We start from the raw sequence: 19,953 nt of genomic DNA, 5'->3' as shown, positions 1-19,953 counted from the left end.
AATCCGTAGAGGCAGCATTTAGTCTAACGTAATACAGTAGAGTGCTGTAGATTTCTTTCCGAGCTTCACTCATCAAAAAGCTTGCTCAGCAAGGGCCCAATCCAACTCAAGTCAATGAGAAGTTAATTTGAGACTTCCCGCGGAGCTGGATCAGACCCTGAGGGCCTGCCACAGGATACCTGTAGCACATCATAGGATGTGGCACCTGATGCAGAGAAACATTTTTAATGTACGTAGTTTAAAAAAAAAAAAAAAAAAAAAAAAAAGTAAAAATGTGAACTCAAAATTACACAACCTGTACAGATTAATTACACCACATCCCTTAATACAAAATGCTGTAAAGAAGGATTCAGAGTAGCAGCCGTATTAGTCTGTGTTCACAAAAAGAAAAGGAGTACTTGTGGCACCTTAGAAACTAACAAATTTATTTGAGCATAAGCTTTCGTGAGCTACAGCTCACTTCATCGGATGTACCCTCAGGGTCTGATCCAGCTCCTCGGGAAGTCTCCAATTAACTTCACATTGACTTGAGTTGGATTGGGCCCTTGCTGAGCAAGCTTTTTGATGAGTGAAGCTTGGAAAGAAATCTACAGCACTCTACTGTATTACGTTAGACTAAATGCTGCCTCTATGGATTTTGACTAATGCTCAGCACAGTTTCACATTTAAGTCTGCTTGATTATTTTCCCTTGGAGCAGACAAGTATATGGTATGATCTCATCCTAATGGAGAATAACCTATCTATACATTATTCGTATCTTACTGTAGAATTTTATAGACATGTGTGTCCCAGCAATAAAATTATATAGGCTAGTTAAAAAAATTCAAACCTACATAAAGTATAAAATGGTCTATAAAATTCAGGTCAGGTCCTCAGCTGACACAATTTAGCATAGCTCCATTGACTAAAATGGTGCTACAATGTTAACTACATGTTAACTCTAGAGACTTCAACACAGCTACATGTATTTACACTAGGCTCATAAGGGGATTTTTGTTGGTGGTGTGTTTTAAAAAAAAAGTAATTTCTATAGATCTCTATTGGCTTAATCACCATAAATTCTATAGCTCCTTTCTATAAAGGGGAATAAGTTAGATTTTTTTGGTTAAAATGGAAAAACTGTCAGTACATAGCAGGAGATACACTGATCATCTGAAAGAAGAGTGATCCAGCTAGTTTATTAATGCACTGATTCACAGATTAAAACTGAATGTTTAAAAAGAAAGCTTTATAAAATTGTTTTTTCTATCCAAGAGACTTTATATACCCCTTGGAAGTGGTACATTTGAAATTATCTGAGACCAAGACAAGAAAGCTAAACAAACAAACAAATTGCCAAAACTTGGTGCTACTGAAGTGAAAGCAAAGACCTACGTGGTGTGCTTTATAAAGAATTACAGTTGTGTTTCTGCTTAAGATGACTAGCTTCCTGGAGGTGGGTGATTCATTTAAACTTTGAAGAGGACATCAAAACACATTTACATGTATATAGATCATTGCTTCCGCTGGGAGATTTATATGTATCCTACAGCTGTGGGGAAGGATTTTCTCACTTCTCTAAACATCCTTCCTTCAGACAAAGAATTAGTAACTTATATTATAGTCTTGTTTATATACTGTGACCCTAACAGCATCCCAGTGCAAGAGGGCAACAGGCTCACTGGTATCTGGTAGTGTGTTTCAGCTGGTTGGACCAGGTCAGGGCACCCCAATTAATTTGTGTCATAAACTGCATCTGATATATGTCATGCAAGGTATTATTGGAAAACTAACACCACACTGATCATTAATATTCTTGCATGGTGTATGTTTGGTAAACACCCACAGGACCATACAAATATGCAGGAAATATGGTTTTAGAATGTATTGATCACACAAATCTGAGAAGTGGGTAAACAGGTCTCTCCCAAAAAAAGAACAGCCTTTAGCCAGGTGTCAGAGTCAAATGTCAAGTGGCCACCCATTTACATCAGAGAGGGCAAGGATGGATTAATTTGCATTTTATCAAACAACAGTGGAGGAAGAAATCAGCATGGAATTTCCTTCATCATGAGACTCCATGTTTCCTTCTGTCCAGCTTGAATTAATTTTATTTTGGGAGGGAACCTTCAGAAAGGTTTACTGGGCTATAAAAAGACAGGGACAAAGAACCCCAAGTTATCATTCACCTACGATCACAAAGGAACTGAGCACTTTGGACTTTGTGAGAAATCCTGAGCAAAGGGGTGGTCAGTCACGTTGCTGGAAGGTAGCGTGGTAAAAATCTTATCTTGTCTATCAAGACTGTAGTTTTGTTATGACTTAGTCTCTAGAAAGCATTTTGCACTCTTGCTTGCCTGTAACCATTTGTGACTCGATTCTTTATACCTGAACTCTCTTAAAATCCTATCTACTCTGATTAATGAACTCATTTTACTTTTAATCTAAACAAACCCAGTGATGTGTTTGAATTGAAGGGATTGTTAACTCCAGTTAAAGTGATAAACTGTGCATTTTTTCCTCTTTAGAGGAGAAAATGAACCTTCTTATTCCTCTGAATGGTCCAGGAAAGGATACTGCAGAGCACTCAGTGTGGGGAAAATTCAGGAGTGGGGGGCGTTGGCGTCATCTTGCCCCATTTAACCAAAAAGCTGGTGGATACCAGAGTGTGGCTGGAGTGTAACAAGGAGGCTGCTGGAATCAGAGTTGCTAGTCCAGGGTTATTTATCACACAGACACTCATAAGCACTGGCTCTAAAAGAGAAAGAAGCCATAGAAAAAGATAGGCAATGTAATCTGCACAATTACCAAGCCTTTCTTGTGATGAGATCAAAAGCTGCTAAACATGGCTATATCACTGACAAAGGCCAATATACAAAGTCCTGCAATCTGTTTAACCCTTTGTTGACCAGCCTCTGAAAAGTGGTTCCTGCATTAATTAACCCAAATGTAACATTTTGAATTCATCCATATCAGCAATAAAAGCAGAATTTTACTATGCATCAGGGTCCAAAGAAATCCACCAATAACCTTTCACAAGGTCAAACATGCCAAGATATTTAGCATTGCTCAAGATGTGCAGCAGGTCATCAATTCTGGACATAGTATAAACATCTGGCACGCTGATAGCATTGAGTTTTCTACACTCCACACAAAATCTTACTGTTATCTTTCTTAGCATAGGTCTTCACTGTCAATGGCAGCGCTTTAATGTGGCTTGTGTAGTCGTGGCACAGCGCTCGAAAAAAAACTCCACCTCCACAAGGGGCGTAGCTATACTGTGCACCGTCTATACGGGCACGTTACAGTGCTGAAACCTGCAGCGCTCGGGGGGGGGTGCTTTTCTACACCCCATTAGCAAGAGAGTTGCAGCACTGCAAAGTGCCGGTGTAGACAAGTCCTTCGGGACAGATACAATGGGCAATGTCCAAGAGCTATCACAGTTTTTAATTACCCTCAAGTTCAGCGTGCTCAGTATTGCAATACAGATTGGCTCTTGCACTGTGCCACTGGTAGAATAAGCTTAACTTGGTGCATTCTGAAGACCTACTGTGCCAGTTTTATGGGTGATCACATAGGTCTTCCCAGTGTTGCTGGAGAAAGCTTGTCTGTGACTCTTCAGTATACAGGGAATCTCTTTTCAGTCTGGGTTAGTACTTTGCATATCTTAATGCCTTCAAGTGATAAGTCATCTTGGCATTCAGCCATCAAATCTATGCCTCAGTTTCCCCTTCAACGCAACAAATCATGTTTATCATCGTTTCTCTATGGTATGATTTAAACCTGTTGGTATGTAAAAGCTGTGGGGCAGCATAACTGTGAGGCCTTTTGAACTATAGGTATATTGTCACCTCTTACATCACTTCAAAAGGTCCCTCCCATGAGCTTTGCATTTTGTATTTTTTCGCAGGGATAAGTACCAATACCAATTCCCCTACTTCTAAAGAGCGTTTATCGGTATGTTGATCATACCATGCCTTTTGTTTGGACTGACTGTCCCTGAGCTTAGTCTGAACCACCTCTGTCATATCCTTTAACTCTTGCCTGAACCTCTGTACATATTCAGTCACAGGCTTCCTTTCTGCCTCAGTGGCCCTTTCCCACGAGTCTCTGATAAGATCCAGGGGTCCCCTCATTTTCCTTCTGTACAAAAGATCAAATAGGCAAACACTGTAGATTCTTGGGGGCACCTCCTTATAAGCCAATAGCTAGGGTAACTTTCATCCCTATCCAGGTCCCGCTTGTTGGCAGACATCCCCAGCATTGATTTTAGTGGCCCATTAAACCTCTCCACCAGACCATTTGTCTCTGTATGATACAGGGCAGCTTTTGCTTGTTCAACCCACACAACTTCCATAATTCACCGAATAGCTGAGACATGAAATTTGACCCACAATCAGATAAAATCTTTTTAGGGAAACCCACTCTGCTAAAAATAGTGAAAAGGGCTTTGGCTACATAATCAGTTTCTATGTTATTTTGAGCAACTGCTTCAAGGTATCTAATGGAAAAATCCACTACCACCAAGATCTACTTTTCCCATTTGGGTAGGACCAGGCATAAGGCCCACAATGCCCATTGCTACCCTATAAAATGCCTCTCATCTCACAGGAAAGAGGGGTAAAGGGACTTTTGGGGGTCCGGCAGGTCTTTTCCTCTTCTGACACAAGTCACAAAATGTGCAAGATTCTCACATTATTCTGTATCCCTGGCCAGAACAAGTTCTTCCTTAACCTATCATAGGCTCCCAAGTGACCAGCAAAAGGGCGATTGCAGGGTAGCAACATTAACTCCCCACAGTGCTGGTCAGACACAATTAGCTGTTTGTGAGGTTACCCAGGGCTTTCGTACTTCCCCGGGGTGCTTCTCTTTGCAGCTTCCTTTCCTCTTCAAAAAACACTTTCCCTGTTTCCCTTCCTGTGGTTCCCTCAAGGATGTTCCCAAGGATGCTTTCTAGCATGGGGTCTGCTCTCTGTTCATTTACAAAACCTTGGCAGCGGACAACCTGAACAGACTCTCCAGTAACAGGGGAAAACTCCTTCCCCTCTAGCTTGGTATGCTTGCTACCCTTCTCTGCTATGAAGGAGCTGACCTTCTTGGCCCCTTCCACACTTGAAAGCTCCTTGCTTTCTCTTGCTGATCTGGGACTGGAGCCATCCCCTCCCACCTCAACGGCATTTTGTCTATACAATTCTCTCCTGAGATCACAGAACAATAGTCCTTTTTCCTGCGAGTTACTACATTAACTGCTTAGGACAAAGCCAAACTATCATTCCCTACAAGAATTGCCATGGAAATACTATCCAGCACACCAACTTTCAAAATTTTCTCCAGATCTTCTCATTCCACATGTACTTTAGCCAAAGCTACAGTGATTTCATGTAGTCCCGATGCTAGGTTCTGCTTTCTCGCCAGGGATCGTGTCTGACTGTTTAACCGTGCCTCCCCTGATCAGAGTAATCTCCATCCACACATTCTTTGCCATGTACCTTGGCAGCTTTAACAAATTCCTTGTCTACCTCCCATGGACAGGAATGGGTTACCCCCCAAAGTAAAGTCCTCACAAAATTAATCCGATGACCTGCAGGTATCTCTTGGGATTCTAGATTAAGGACAGCTGCTTTAACTTGGGTTGGATGGGGTGTAGGCTTAGCTTCTTTCATTTTAGGGCAATTACTCCTCAGGTGTTCGGGGAACCACAGGTTAAACACCTTCTTGGATTGTTCTCCTGAAAGGGAGATTCCCCAGGGAGAATCTATTTTAGGGAGGAGAATACAGAGACTCCCAATTGTTCTCTTCCTTCCCAAGGACAAAATGGAGCTCTCCCATAACGCTGGTCTTCTGCACTCCCTTCTGTAGCTTGCAGTCACTGTATGCTTTAGCTTGCATATGTGCATCAGCAAGAGACATAGCATTTTGGATCAAATCCAGGGATTTATCCCTCATAGTTTGTCTGATTTTTTTTTTTTAAGAACATATGCTCAGGAATTGTTCTTGTGCACAAAAATCAAACAACTGATCATAACTCTCTGCCACCTTTGCCTTGGCCCATTTTGTCTTCCCAGAATTTGTATACATATTCTCTAATGATTCATTCGCTCATGCATATTGAGACCTCTACATTTCATTCTATATACTTCAAGGATAATTTAAAACCTTTGCATTAAAACCCTTTTAAATTCAGCATATTTCAAAGCCTGTTCAACTGGCTTTTCATTAAACATTTTTTTTCAGTGCTTTACCAGATAGCTTTCCAATCAGTGTGGGGACTTTGTCTTCTGGAATTTTATGCAATTCACACAGCCTTTCAAAAGTAGTGAAATATTCTTCAATACAGTCTGTGTGTGCAGGGCATGGCTTCTCCCAGTTGGATATTCCTTGTGGGAGGGAATACCTAGTGTCGAGGAATCTGTCCATGTTGCTCCATCATGATTAGGTTATATTGCCTTTCCTTCTCTTTTTCTATGATTTCCTTTTCTTACAGCTCCAAGTCTTATCAGTGGGCTGTTTCCTCCGGGCTTAAAGTGTAAGCCTCAGGTAAAATAGCAAGCCGTGTGGAAATGGTGGTTCAGCCAGACCATTGTCAGGTTCTGGGATGCAATCCAGACTAGTGAGGGTTGTGTCACTGCCTGCCCTGTAACCCTGGGTGCCTTAAATTGCTCTGCTGCTGTAGCTCCCTTGTCTAGATTCCCCAGCCAGCATACAAGCATGCACTGAGTGTCTGTGTGATAAGTAACCCTGGACTAGTAACCTCGATTCCAGCAGCCTGCTTGTTACACTCCAGCCACACACTGGTATCCACCAGCTTTTTGGTTACACCGGGAAAGATGACCCCAATGCCCCCCACTCCTGAATTTTCCCAAACTGTGTGCTCTCCAACAGGGGTGCTGGAACTAGGGGTGCTGAGGGTGCAGCAGCACCCCCTGCTATGAAGTAACAACTATCAAATACATGGTTTCTGCTTTCAGCACCCCCAGCTGTTTCCTGGGCCATTCAGAGGAATAATAAGGTTCATTTCCTCCTCTAAAGAAATAGCTTATCACTTTAACTGGAGTTACCATTTCAATTCAAAAACACAGCACTGGATTGGTTTGGATTAAAAATAAAATGAGTTCATTCATCAGAACAGATAGGATTTTGAGAGAGTTCAGGTATAAAGGATAGAGCCAGAAATGACTACAAGTAAATCAGAGTGAAAAATGCATTCTAGAGACTAAGACATTAAAAAAACCAGAGTCTTGGTTCAAGATAAGATTTTTACCACGTTACCTTCCAGCAAGATGGCTGATCACCTCTCTGTTCAGGATCTCTCACAAAGTCCAAAGTGCTCAGTTCCTTTGTGATCATAGGTGAATGATAACTTGGGGTTCTTTGCCTTCCTCTTTTATAGTCCAGTGAACTTCTGAAATGGATTCTGCTGTGGGTTACCTGCAAAGTAAAGTTCATTGAAGTTGTGCAGATGGAGATATGGAGTCTCATGGTGAAGTAAGTTCCATGCTGGTTTCTTCCCTTGCTTTTGTTTGATCTGTCCTTGCCCTCTGATGCAAATGAACGGCCACTTGACATGCGATTGCTAATTGACTCTGATGACACGTGGCTAGAGGCTTCAGCCTGTCCTTTGTCTGGGAGAGACATGTTTACCCACTTCCCAGACTTGTCTGGTAAACACATTTTAGTTCCATAATTTCTTCAGATTTGTACAGTCCTTTGGGCGTTTACTATACATGCACCATGCAAGAATATTAACCATCAGTGTGTTATTTGTTTTCCAATGATACCTTACATGACTCTCATTAGATGCCGTTTATGACAAACGAATTGGGGTGCACTGACCTGGTCCAGCCAGCTGAAACTCGCTACCAGATACCAGGGAGTCTCTGGCCATCTTGCATTGGGATGCTGTCAGAGCCAAATATACATTATTAAAATCCTAGCTACCCTGGCCCTTCTGTCTACTATTACCAACTCCTCCCACCTCCCCACATGCCCAATCTTTAGAATTAAAACCAAGTTATACTTATTGCTAAATCTTTGAATGTATGTATATAAAACCATTGTAATGACACATTCAGTCCATAAAGTCATTTTTTCCTCAGGCATCAGGTGCTTTTTTCTGCTTTGCACCCATTCTCCTCACTTATTTCATTCCCCCTGACAGCACATCCCACAGAGTTTCTAAAATCGGATCATTCCATTACAGATTAATATATTGTTGCACTAGTAAAGTTCATGTCATGAGGTGAGAGACTTTTTCTTCAAATATGCCACCTCTGAGCATCTTTGACTTTACCTACCAGGAGGCTGTAATCTATCATACAAAAGTCATTCTTTTGGAGGAATCAGAAAATCTTGAGTGGAAACTGACAGTTGTGGATTCATTTTGTTTGGGAGTAGGGCGTTTGGCTTCCTTGAAGAAAAGGGAGAGGTGATACAATGCTACGAAACCAGCACATCTTAGAAGAGTCCTTTAGACAATATGGTATATTGTCGAGCCATGCTGCTTAAAGCAGCAGTAACTTCTAATGGGATGTTATAATATAACCTTGAGTAGGCAGTGTATAAAAAACCCTTTCTGCTCTTGGAATCTTTACTGTAAAATCCACAAGTCATTCATTTTACTTCCCACAAGTATGTAATTTACTCTTTAAAAATACACACACACGTATTCAGTGTTGAAAGAGAAATTTGCAAAGGCTAGGGAGAAGGATACAGCCATTTTGGCAGCAAAAGGCATTTCTAGGGCATCCTCCTTTATTTTGTGCATTCTGGTACAACCTAAAGGCAAAAAAACATGCTCTTGGGAACTACCATGAGTGAGGGATAAAAGTCACCACTGGGAGGTATGGTTTGGCAGCATCTAAAGAGTAGGAGGAAATCCATCAGTAGCAGTGAAGTCCCCCACCTTTGTCCTGAAACACTGAGAATATACAAAGATATTCAATAGATTTCTTAAAAAAAAAAAAAAAAAAAATCAAGAGGCAGCTTACTTTTTCCATCCACAGAACAAAGGGACAGAACACATCAGACTCCCCTCACTTTCCCACTAACTTCAAGTGATAGTTTAACATGGACAATAATGCAGAACTCCTCTAATGTAGCTCAGGAGTCATGGAAGAATGTTCTCTTTTGGCACAGTCTCAAAACCTACAGGATTCTTCTCTGTTATGATCAAGAATAGAAGTTATTATCCCGCAAACGCTCTTCAGCATGCTTCATCAGCCACTCCAAAATACCATTTGTAATTCCCAAAAGACCTTTGCGCTGTTTAGATCAAGACCAAATTCTTCTTCCCCCTTCTGTGTGATCCATAATTTCTTCCAATATGCTTACTTCTAGTCCCAAAACTTTCTAAACTAAAGTTTGTCTGTTTGCACAACTGTCCCTCTTTTGTGGTCATGATTAATGCTGCATCCATAGAGTGTTTATTACTTTAAAAAAAAAGTGAAATGAAAAGAAAAAGTTGGGATTCTGTCTTTTTATTGAAAAAAGGAGTACTTGTGGCACCTTAGAGACTAACAAATTTATTAGAGCATAAGCTTTCGTGAGCTACAGCTCACGAAGTGAGCTGTAGCTCACGAAAGCTTATGCTCTAATAAATTTGTTAGTCTCTAAGGTGCCACAAGTACTCCTTTTCTTTTTGAGAATACAGACTAACACGGCTGCTACTCTGAAACCTGTCTTTTTATTGCTCATTTATGATGAATAAGGATGCACTGAAATATTTTAAAAACATTTTGACTTGATTTTAATACAGTATTTTCACTATCAAACATACCAAGTCATCATTTCCTTCTCCTTTGTGGTCAGACTTTGCCTCCTGGATAATGTTATCAGATGGGGCTATAATCTTAAGTGTCTGTCTCTCTGAGTGATGAAGGAATGCTGACTCATAAAAATCAGCAAAGGGCAGGAGAGTCCCATTAGAGTTGCTAGTATCATGGGATATCCCTCCTCAGGTCCCGCAAACACCTTGCCAAAGTCCTCCAGCAAAGTCAAGAAAGTGAACCTGATATTTCCACATGAAACTACAAGCACAACACAAACAGTTGTTTGGGTAGGGGTTGTTGTTTATTTTTGTTTCTTTTTTCAAGGGATGTTGGAAAAAAAAACTTTGAAAAAGTCTATCATAAAGCACCAATGAAGGACAAAAGTTAAACCAATAGTCCTGATCCTCCTGTCACTTGCACTGGTGTAAGTCAGGAGTAAATCCAGTGTGAGAGTGGAATCAAGACCAATATTTTCTTCTCTGTTGTTCACTGTCAATATTGTAGGTGAAGATTTATTACTAGCCTCTAGCACTTTAGTTTCAAATCATCCAAATCCAAATAAAGCTTAAAGCTGGAGAAAGAAGTGTCTGTACAGTCGAAAATAAGAGACTCATTTTTGTACTTGTAAAAGAAATACATGAGGGCTATAAACAATGTTTCCTAAAAATGGCACAAGCTTCTCATTTTAAATGTCTGATAAGGATTTTGCAGCATGCATTTCAGATTTGTTAAACATAGTGGCTCTTCTAGAGAGTATACATTTAAAAAAAATAAAATGCAATAAAGTTGCAGAAGACATTATACCACAAACTCCAGTACTGTCAACCAGAAGTGTTAAAAAATCATATCAGGCCCTAAAAATAAGGAAATAAAAAAAAGTATACCTAGGGTTCCTTTTACATGCCCTCTGGGTTTTGCCTCTTTAGAGTGTACTTGGCTTATCTTCAACCTTCTCTTTGAAAACCCGAGGGCTGGAAATGTCCTTTTTAAAACATGAAATCATACGACTCCAGCAGTTGGGACATCAAGAAAAATACCAAATATTGCAAGATGTCTGATAAAATTAAGAAAATTGGCAACTTTGAAACTCCATTCCTTCATGCACAACTGGTTTGCTGTTTATAGGAGTTATCATAAACTATGCATAAAAATATTTCTACTCTCCAATAGGATAGGTTTTATCTAGAGAGAGAAATGGCATAGCTAGCTAAGGTCTGGTCCACACTGGGGCGGGAAATCAATCTAAGTTACACAACTTCAGCTATGTGAATAACGTAGCTGAAGTTGACGTATTTAGATCTATTCACTGTGGTGAGTCGATAGCCTACGCTCCCGTCGACTCTGCCTGCACCTCTCGCTCCGGTGGAGTACTGGAATTTATCGTGTCTATACTAGATGCGATAATCGACCCCCGCTGGATCGATTGCTGCCCGCCGATCCGGCGTGTAGTATAGACAAGCCCTTAGTCACAGGTTACTTGTGCGCTCATAAATTGAACACAAAAAAAGTTTAACATATTAAGGGCCAGATCTTCATCTGGTGTAATTCAGCATGCTTTACTGAATTCTCATAAACATTAGTTTATGTTAGCTGAGAAGCTGGCCCTAGAAATCACTCTATAGGTACCAGAAGTTGACAGCTAAACTGCATTCAAACTACACTTCCATGTAATCAACTGCTGGAAGAAATTGTGATGGAAAAAGGATGTCTTCTGCAAGGGAAGGAACACACAGACACTTATATCTCATGCTAATGTTAACGTCATGCTCAATCACATGGGTAAATGCAAATAAGTGCTATAATTAGCTAACAATTGATAAAAACAGACTGGGGAAGTAAACAAGAGTTTCTGTGTAACAATCTCAGTGCAATCTATTGATATTTTGTTGCCCTTCTCCCCCTCCCCCCCACACCCCCGGCGAAGATTAAGGTCAGTGCCGAACTCCCACTGAATTTCAATGGGTTTTTGGCATCTAACTCCCTTAGGCTTTTTTTTAAAATCCCAGGCTAAAGCAATTGCACTTTGCTGTCTTAAGCAGTGGAATATTACCGATTACCCAATCTTTTTCTCTAAAAGTAAACCACATGTAATATGACAACGACCTCATCAAAGTCCAAACACTGCAAATAATGAACAATAAATCTGTTTATAGAGCAATAATAAGTGAACCTACCTGAAAACTACATGATCTTTATACCATATTTGAAAGATGCAGCTGTTTTTCAGTCAGTTATGACTGGATATATTGTGTTTTGCTTTGGCCAGCACAGTCTGTCACCTGCAGGCTTTAGAGGAAAGGCTAAGTCCACTCCTTCATTTTGGCAGCTGTCAATTCTCTCATCTCTATAGTTCCTCAGTTCCCCTCTGCCAAATGCAACTGGAGCACTTTCTCCTTGGCTGGGATTGTGGTATGCAGACCTCAAGCGCAACTGACAGCTAGCAGGGAATGTTCATACAGCTGTGCAGTTATTGCAGTTCTCCTCTTCTATAGGCCTGGTCTTCACTGGCTGAGAAAGCAGAATGGTCATGGGACATAGCAATATTCTATTATGAGTTCGTTCAGCAGCCTAGGCTGCTTTGATGAGACACCTGCAAACAAGCACCAGAGGGACAGGAAAATTATGAAGTTCCCTTCATGGAGTTTCCTACACATCATTCCCTCAAGGAAGAGGAGTCTGGACTCAGAGAGGTGAGGACTCCCAACCTCTCAGAACCTGTGGATCCATGGGGAGGGACCCCTTTCACAGATCCATGTAGCTGCCAGGAGTCTTTTACATGGATAGCTACTGTTCTTTAAGCCTCGCTGTCCCCCAGGCTCCAGTAGCATGATCCAACAGGAGCCATCGTGTCATTGCCTGGGTCTCCGCAGAGGGACTTGCCCACAGTGTTATTTTGATACAGCTGTGAGCTGTTTTAAACATCCCTGCAGAAGTTGGACTGCTCTGCACGAGATGCCACTGCAGAGAGCCTCCTGCCCCTTGCTCTTCCCCTTCCCATCATTTTAACTGGAACCATAACCCTAAAGAGCTCCAGTGGAGGGGCTTCTGTGAAATCTAGGAGTGGGAGTAAGATGTGTAGACATGCAGGTTAGGCAGTTTCCTTTCACACCGGTATGAAGATATCCACCCATGGAAGAGATTCTCTGAGCCCAGATAATTATGTTCTGCCTCCTAAGTTCCACCATACAGTTTCAACTCAGTACAATAACCTTCTCTATTTCAAACCTGTGTAGCATTATTTTGTGCTCTTAAACAGTGTACATTTCACCCAAAAGTAAGTAAGGGACTAAGTAATCCCTATTACATAATTTACCGAAGTAGTTAATACACAGGATCCTCAGAATAAAAGCACCAAACAAGTGGAATGTATTATTTTTTTCACTGGGTTTTTACAGCCAAATATTTCAGATCTACCCTTTTTTCAGCAGCCAGTTACATTACTCACTGGACTCCACGTTCATAACGTTTGAGTATGATAGAAATTGACTGGATGTTGTTTTGATATATAAAGGTTAATTTAAAATAATGTAAGAGATCCATATTGCATGACAGCAGCATTACCAATGAGAAGTCTTGGATTCAGAAACAAGATCAGCTTTGAAGCCCCCAACCAGCGATAGCTGCACTTGTCATGAACATAGTCCCCAGGGAAAGTGCATCTTCAGCAACTCCTTCTGTTAGTCAATCCATGAAGCAATACGGACTTTTTCTTCTGAAGAGACAGTCACCTGACCTCCTAAAGGTAAGTGCTACTGTGACAAGAGACGAAAGGCAGAGAATTAGCTAAACAGTGTGCTTAGTAATATGCTCATAGCCTGCTACAGTATTACATTACAAGTTGGTTCTAGATCTGTCTATATCAATGAACCAAAAATCAGCCCTTGGAGTTAGGTAGCTGTTCTAAACCACCTCATCTTAAGGATCACGAAAAAAAAAATACCATCAAGCAAACACAGCAGAGGCAGCCAGAACGCATTCATCTTTATATCATCATTCATACTATGTAAACTACTGTTGTTTTTGATCAAACATCGTAGTCCCTGTCCCCGTCCGTAGATGACTGATCTTGTCTTTTCATCTTTGAATCATCCAGTCTATTTCACTATATTGCAAAGTTCTCTGACTTCCTGCTTTATATATAGTGATCTCCCCAGTCTAATTTAATTTCCATTCACTAAGGATACTGCAACCCAAAGACCCATTTCAAGCTGCACATTTTTGCCTCTATTGTCAAATGATTTTTTTCCCTCTTGAGCAAAGATGGACTAAAATCTGGGAAGAACAAAGCAGCAATTTGACCAAACAGTACTTTGCCTTTAATTCTAACATTTAAAAGAATAGTATTTTAAACTCACAGAAATTCCCAAGCAACTGTGGGACCACACTAAGTGCTCCTTAGGCTTTATTCATGGAATAATAGATCATCATCATCGTAGGACTGGAAGGGACCTGGAGAGGTCATCTAGTCCAATGGTTCTCAACTAAGGGTACATCAACTCATCTAGATATTTGCATAGTTTTACAACAGGCTACTTAAAATACACTAGTGAAATCAGTACAAATTTCATACAGACATTGACTTGTTCATAGTACTCTATATACTATACACTGAAATGGAAGTACAATATTTATATTCCAATTGATTTATTTTATAATTATATGATAAAAATGAGAAAAGGCAATTTTTCAGTAATAGTGTGCTGTGATACTTTTGTATTTTTATGTCTGATTTTGTGAGGAACTAGTTTTTAAGTGAGGTGAAACTTAGGGGTACACAAGACAAATCAGACTCCTGAAAGGGGTACAATAGTCTGGAAAGGTTGAGAGCCGCTGATCTAGTCCAGTCCCCTCATGGCACTCATGGCAGGACTAAGTATTATCTAGTATTATTGGTTCTCTCAATGCCATTGCCAGCCTCCTTGCAGTTTCTTTTAGGGGCAGTGCTTACACTGGCAATTGACAGCAGCCCATTACACTGCTTACACCTCTCAATGCCAAAGACAAATTATTGTCTTCTTTTGAGAGCATCCAGCAATACAATTCTGCAGACAGTCTGTCCCACACAGTTCCAGACACCTTGGCACGGGATTAAAAATAAAGAGAAAAATCACAAAATAACATAGCAGAATGAAGCCTAGCTAGAGTAAATCTATGGCAAACACAGGTAGTAGCTAAGGCCTGACCACAAATGCAATCTAACAGTGAAACAAGTTGAAAAAAAAAAAACCAACCATACATTTTAGACCATCTCTGTTTGTCAGCAGCAGTATGCTGTTGCCTTCTGGTCTGGTTCTGCATTTCAGCCAGGTTAGATGCCTCCCCACCCATAATTAACATCTCACTGTGTAACTAGGGATCCACATATATAATTCTCTGGGACAATGTGCAATACGTGCAAAACTCTTTGATTAGCATGATGCATATCACCTCACCCTGTAGTTCTACTCTTAGGACACAATTACAGATATATTTCCAAGTGAAAACATACTTGATCAGGTTCATTAACCCTTTTTAAATTTCCTCCTAGTCTGCACTGACTGCATATTGGGCATTCCAAATTATTTTCTTGAACCTGGGTATAAGGCCACTCTGCAGAACGCACACATCTTACAGTGGACGATTTCACACTGTAATGTGTGTTAAGTGCCACTATAACATACAACTGGTTTTGAAGCAAGTATTAATTTTGCTATATCCTTTTCTAAAATGCTGCCTATTGCTTTCTGTATAGATATCTTATTAAAATGAAGGCACTGAGATTCTCTTTTGAACACCTTATAGACAAAGGCTATTTTTTGCAAGGTAGATTTCAGAAAAAAACATCTACAGGAGTGTGCGACAGAGGAGAGATTGGTACATACAAACATTACACAAGCTAAAGAAGAAGCTACATGCTCATTAAGTCCTGTCTCTGGTTCTGAGGCTTTCTACTACAGCAACAGAATTACAGAACATTCCTGGGTAGTTTACGGAAGTCTAAGTCATTTGGAGAAGCAGTGAAACGTGAGTGATTCACTACCTGATTTCATTTGTTATTACAGTGCAAAGGACCATATGAAAAATTCTGGAAAAGCTCTCCACAGATGGGAAAAATGGGCACTGAATTGGTGACGACGACCAATTTGCCTTCCCTTTGTAGTTCCGCTTAAGGATCTGCGTATTTTAGATGTGCTTTGTGCCCGTCTCACAAAAACATTACTGACGAGGGGGAAAATGGTGTGTGTGCAGATTTAGGAAATGTGGGGGTTAAAAAGTCTGTAGATTCTTTTGACAAAAGTCCATTTCTGCTTCCTTTACAGATGATTATTTATTGTTAACCTTTTATTCTATCAGCTTTTCTGGGGGAAAATGTACCTAGAAATCTCACTGGAGAATAGTGAGACATCCCAATTTCATAAGGGTGAAGGACAAGCCTTTTATATGGCTGTCAGAAATTCTAACAGGAAAACACTATTGAATTTTGCTTTCTTTTGTTCAGAATTCAGTATCAGTAACTCTTACAAAGACATGCAGTTCCTATATAAAAATCCCTGTAAAGAGTAAGACAAAGGGTAGGGGGTCAGCTCCCTGGAGAAATGGAGAAAAAAAAAAAAGGCTAACGAGAGGTAAAAGAAAGAAAAAGCTTCTGTAGAAAAACAGCATCTGTTGAAACAGCGATCTCCTTGCCAAACAGCCCAAACCACAACATTTCATGGCGTCTTTTTTTCCCCTCTTGTTTGTCAGGGTTTGAGAGATTTTTATAATCATGAAGTGATACAGCTGTAAACAGAATAATAATCCCAAACTGCCTCTCTCAATAGCAGGAGTATGCCAATCAATACTGACTACCCTCTTTATTAATAGAAATTGTTTTCATCAAACTAGATTTTTCTCCCATTCTCTTTTCAGTAAACACAAACCAGCTCAGAACATAAATAAAAGCAAACATTCACAACATTGTTGATACTGTAAAACAGACTGGCAGAATCGAACTCCATTATAGGGAATTGGGCCATGGGTCAAGAAAGTAACCTAATCAGAACAGCACTTAAGCATGTGTTTAAACAGCACTTAAGTGCTACTGAAATCAACTGGGCTTAAGTGCATGCTTAAAATTAAACACATACTTCCGTGCGTTCCTGAATCAGAGCCATAATGGCTAAATAAGTCAGATGCACATGTGAATTTGCTGAAGATAGCAACAAGCTCCCTGATAATGTAACTCCTTCCACAATTGCATTATCAAACTGGTAAAGACAGAACTAACAAGAAAGTTGTATACGTTATTATTATTATTATAATATATGCACATTCATATGCACATGCAGGCTTTAAAATAAAGAAAACCTAATTTGGCTGGGCATTTGCTCTCCTCCCCAAACTCCTTTGAACCCAGTTCTGCAGAAAACTCCCAATAAGTGAGCGCTAGGGATGAACAACTGGCATCAGCTCTTCATAAAAGCAACTTTCTGCCTGGTAATAGTATAAGAAATAAATATGTTGACAAGTGTCAGTCACAAAGCTGACGTGCATCAAGCAAATCCCAAGATGTCTGCCCACTCAAATTACCAGCAAAATAAAGTTAGTTCAAATGAGAACAAATACTCTCTATTTCCCCCTCATTTAAACATGATTAAAAGCCAACGGAGAGAGAGGGGAAAAAAAAAGATGGAAAAATATACCAGTATGAAAATAAGAACATTGGGTCAGCCATGCTTTACTTCAAACGCTTCATTGGTACAGGGACCATGCTTGTTTTGAAGCAATTTTTTTTTAAATACGAAAATCAAGTATGCTGCCAGTGAAAAGCCATAGCCATGTAAAATGGCTTTTTGATTCATAATCAAAGTTTTGGCTCCACTGAGTTTAAGTTTATAGTGGAGTATAACATTCCATTGATAGCTCAGCAATGCTACAACACCACCACCTTACAAGTTTACATAAATATTTGATCTCCAGAATCACACATTTCAGAGAGGTTTTCATTCCCATGGATTTTACATATCAAAGGAGATGACAGTTGATTGAACTCTCTTGTAAGTATGCTGTGAACATGTATTCAATAGTAGGTAATGAATAAATACTAATGATATTTTGCACTTCTATAGCACCTTCCATGAAAAAGACTCTCAAAGCACTTTGCAAATACTGATGGATTATGGTTCAACACCCATCTCAGGTACAGACAGTGAAGGGTTTTGGGGTCCCCCTTTGTTTTTAAATTGTTTTTATACAGAAGGGGCAACGAAGGCACAGACAGTTTAAGCTATTTGCCAGTGTCACAAAACGATGGTGGAAATTGGAATCCAAATCTCAACTCCCTATCCTGCATTTTAACCACTAGATTGTGCTTCTTCTCACTCCCACTAGACCTATGATGTTGTTGGTTTTGTTTTGTTTTTTTTAAAAAAACAGTAAGGATGGATAAACTGGTTTGAACAATCTCTGAACCAACCTGTGGCTGAGACAGAACTCAAACTAAACACCAAACATTTGATGGTAGAATCATAGAAGATTAGGGTTGGGAGAGACCTCAAGAGGTCATCTAGTCCAATCCCCTGATCAAAGCAGGACCAACCTCAACTAAATCATCTCAACCAGGGCTTTGTCAAGCTGGGCCTTAAAAAGGATGGAGATTCCACCACCTCCCTAGGTAATGCATTCCAGTGCTTCACCACCCTTCTAGTGAAATAGTTTTTTTCCCCCTTATATCCAGCCTAGACCTTCCCCACTGCAACCTGAGACCATTGCTCCTTGTTATGTCATCTGCCACCACTGAGAACAGCCTAGCTCCATTCTCTTTGGAACCCCCGTTCAGGTAGTTGAAGGCTGCTAACAAATCCCCCTCTCTCTTCTCTTCTGCAGAAATAAGCCCAGTTCCCTCAGCCTCTCCTCATAAGTCATGTGCCTCAGCCGTCTAATCATTTATGTTGCCCTCCACTGGAAAAAATAAGTTAATTCATTCACATATTCCCTGCACATCCACTTTTGTTTCTAAAGAAAACCAGGGAGTGACACAAGAAAGACTCAGTATTTTTAACCAGGTCATAACGAGAAATAGGTGGACATCTCATGAAAAAGCATAATCTCAATACTTTCAGTTCAAAGCATTTTGCCTGAAAGAAGCTTTGGTTCTATTCCCAGCGATGGCACCAAATCACTGTGAGAGAGACTTCGAGCAATTACTCAACTGTGCCTCCATTTTCTCTTCTGTGAGATGATACTTTCCTGCCATTAATACATTATACGTGAAGCATAATTCATTAATGTTTCTAAAGCACTTCAAAGGTCTCTGATGAAAGCAGCTACTTGTACGTGCACAAGTGCAAACTACCGGTCATATTTTCCTTCTGAACAAAAACATACAAAGGGAACAAATTAATGCTTGAATTTCACGGCTTCACTGGAGATGTGGAGTCCACATATTCTACTCCCCCCATTCCTTACCAGTCTCTGGGACTAAGGAACATACAGGAGTGGGGCTCAAAAAGAAAGTAAAGGTTGAGGCCCTGCAGAGAACTTCACCCTCAGTTTCACTGATCTCAGGCAGATGGGTGGCTTCTTGCTTCCATGCAGCACACCCTTTTTTCTTGATCTGGCAGCATGGCAAGTCCAGAAACAGCAAAGAACTTAGCTCACTGCTTCCTTTAAATCTGAGTAGGACTGACAGAACATCCCAGTAACATTAATGTTCCCTCAAGCAGTAACCCTGACACTTTTTCAGTGGATCAAGCCTACAAGTTTTCATGGGAGGTGGGGGAAATCATGTTGCTTAGTGTGTCATCTACTCCAATCCCAGGCCCCACCCACTTTTTCCACATGCCCCAGGAGCAAACTCAGATGTTTTGACAAAATGGCAAAGTGCCTGAACTGTGCCAATTTCACCCCCGCAACATGTGTGCCCACTGCAGCTCTCTCGGCATATTGGTTACTTTCCATCATGGACAATTAGGGAGGAGCACATGGTTCTACTATACATTGCAACAAATTCAGAGGACATCCAAACTTTTGGATGCTTAGCCAAACCCAATTTGCAAATCTGAGGTTCACCCCAAACCAGTTAATGTTTGGAGTCCAAACACTTTGAAAATCCATCTGTGTTATCAAAATAAAAACCTGACCAATTAAGGGAAGAATCCCAAATCAGCTACATCCAAAACTGCCATTCAGGGCTCAAAATTGTATGCAGTGTATAGCTCAATATTTCTCTCTTCTCATTAGGTTCAA

Source organism: Dermochelys coriacea, chromosome 10, assembly GCF_009764565.3.
Source record: "Dermochelys coriacea isolate rDerCor1 chromosome 10, rDerCor1.pri.v4, whole genome shotgun sequence".
NCBI lineage: Eukaryota > Metazoa > Chordata > Testudines > Dermochelyidae > Dermochelys > Dermochelys coriacea.
This window is presented reverse-complemented; position numbering follows the sequence as displayed.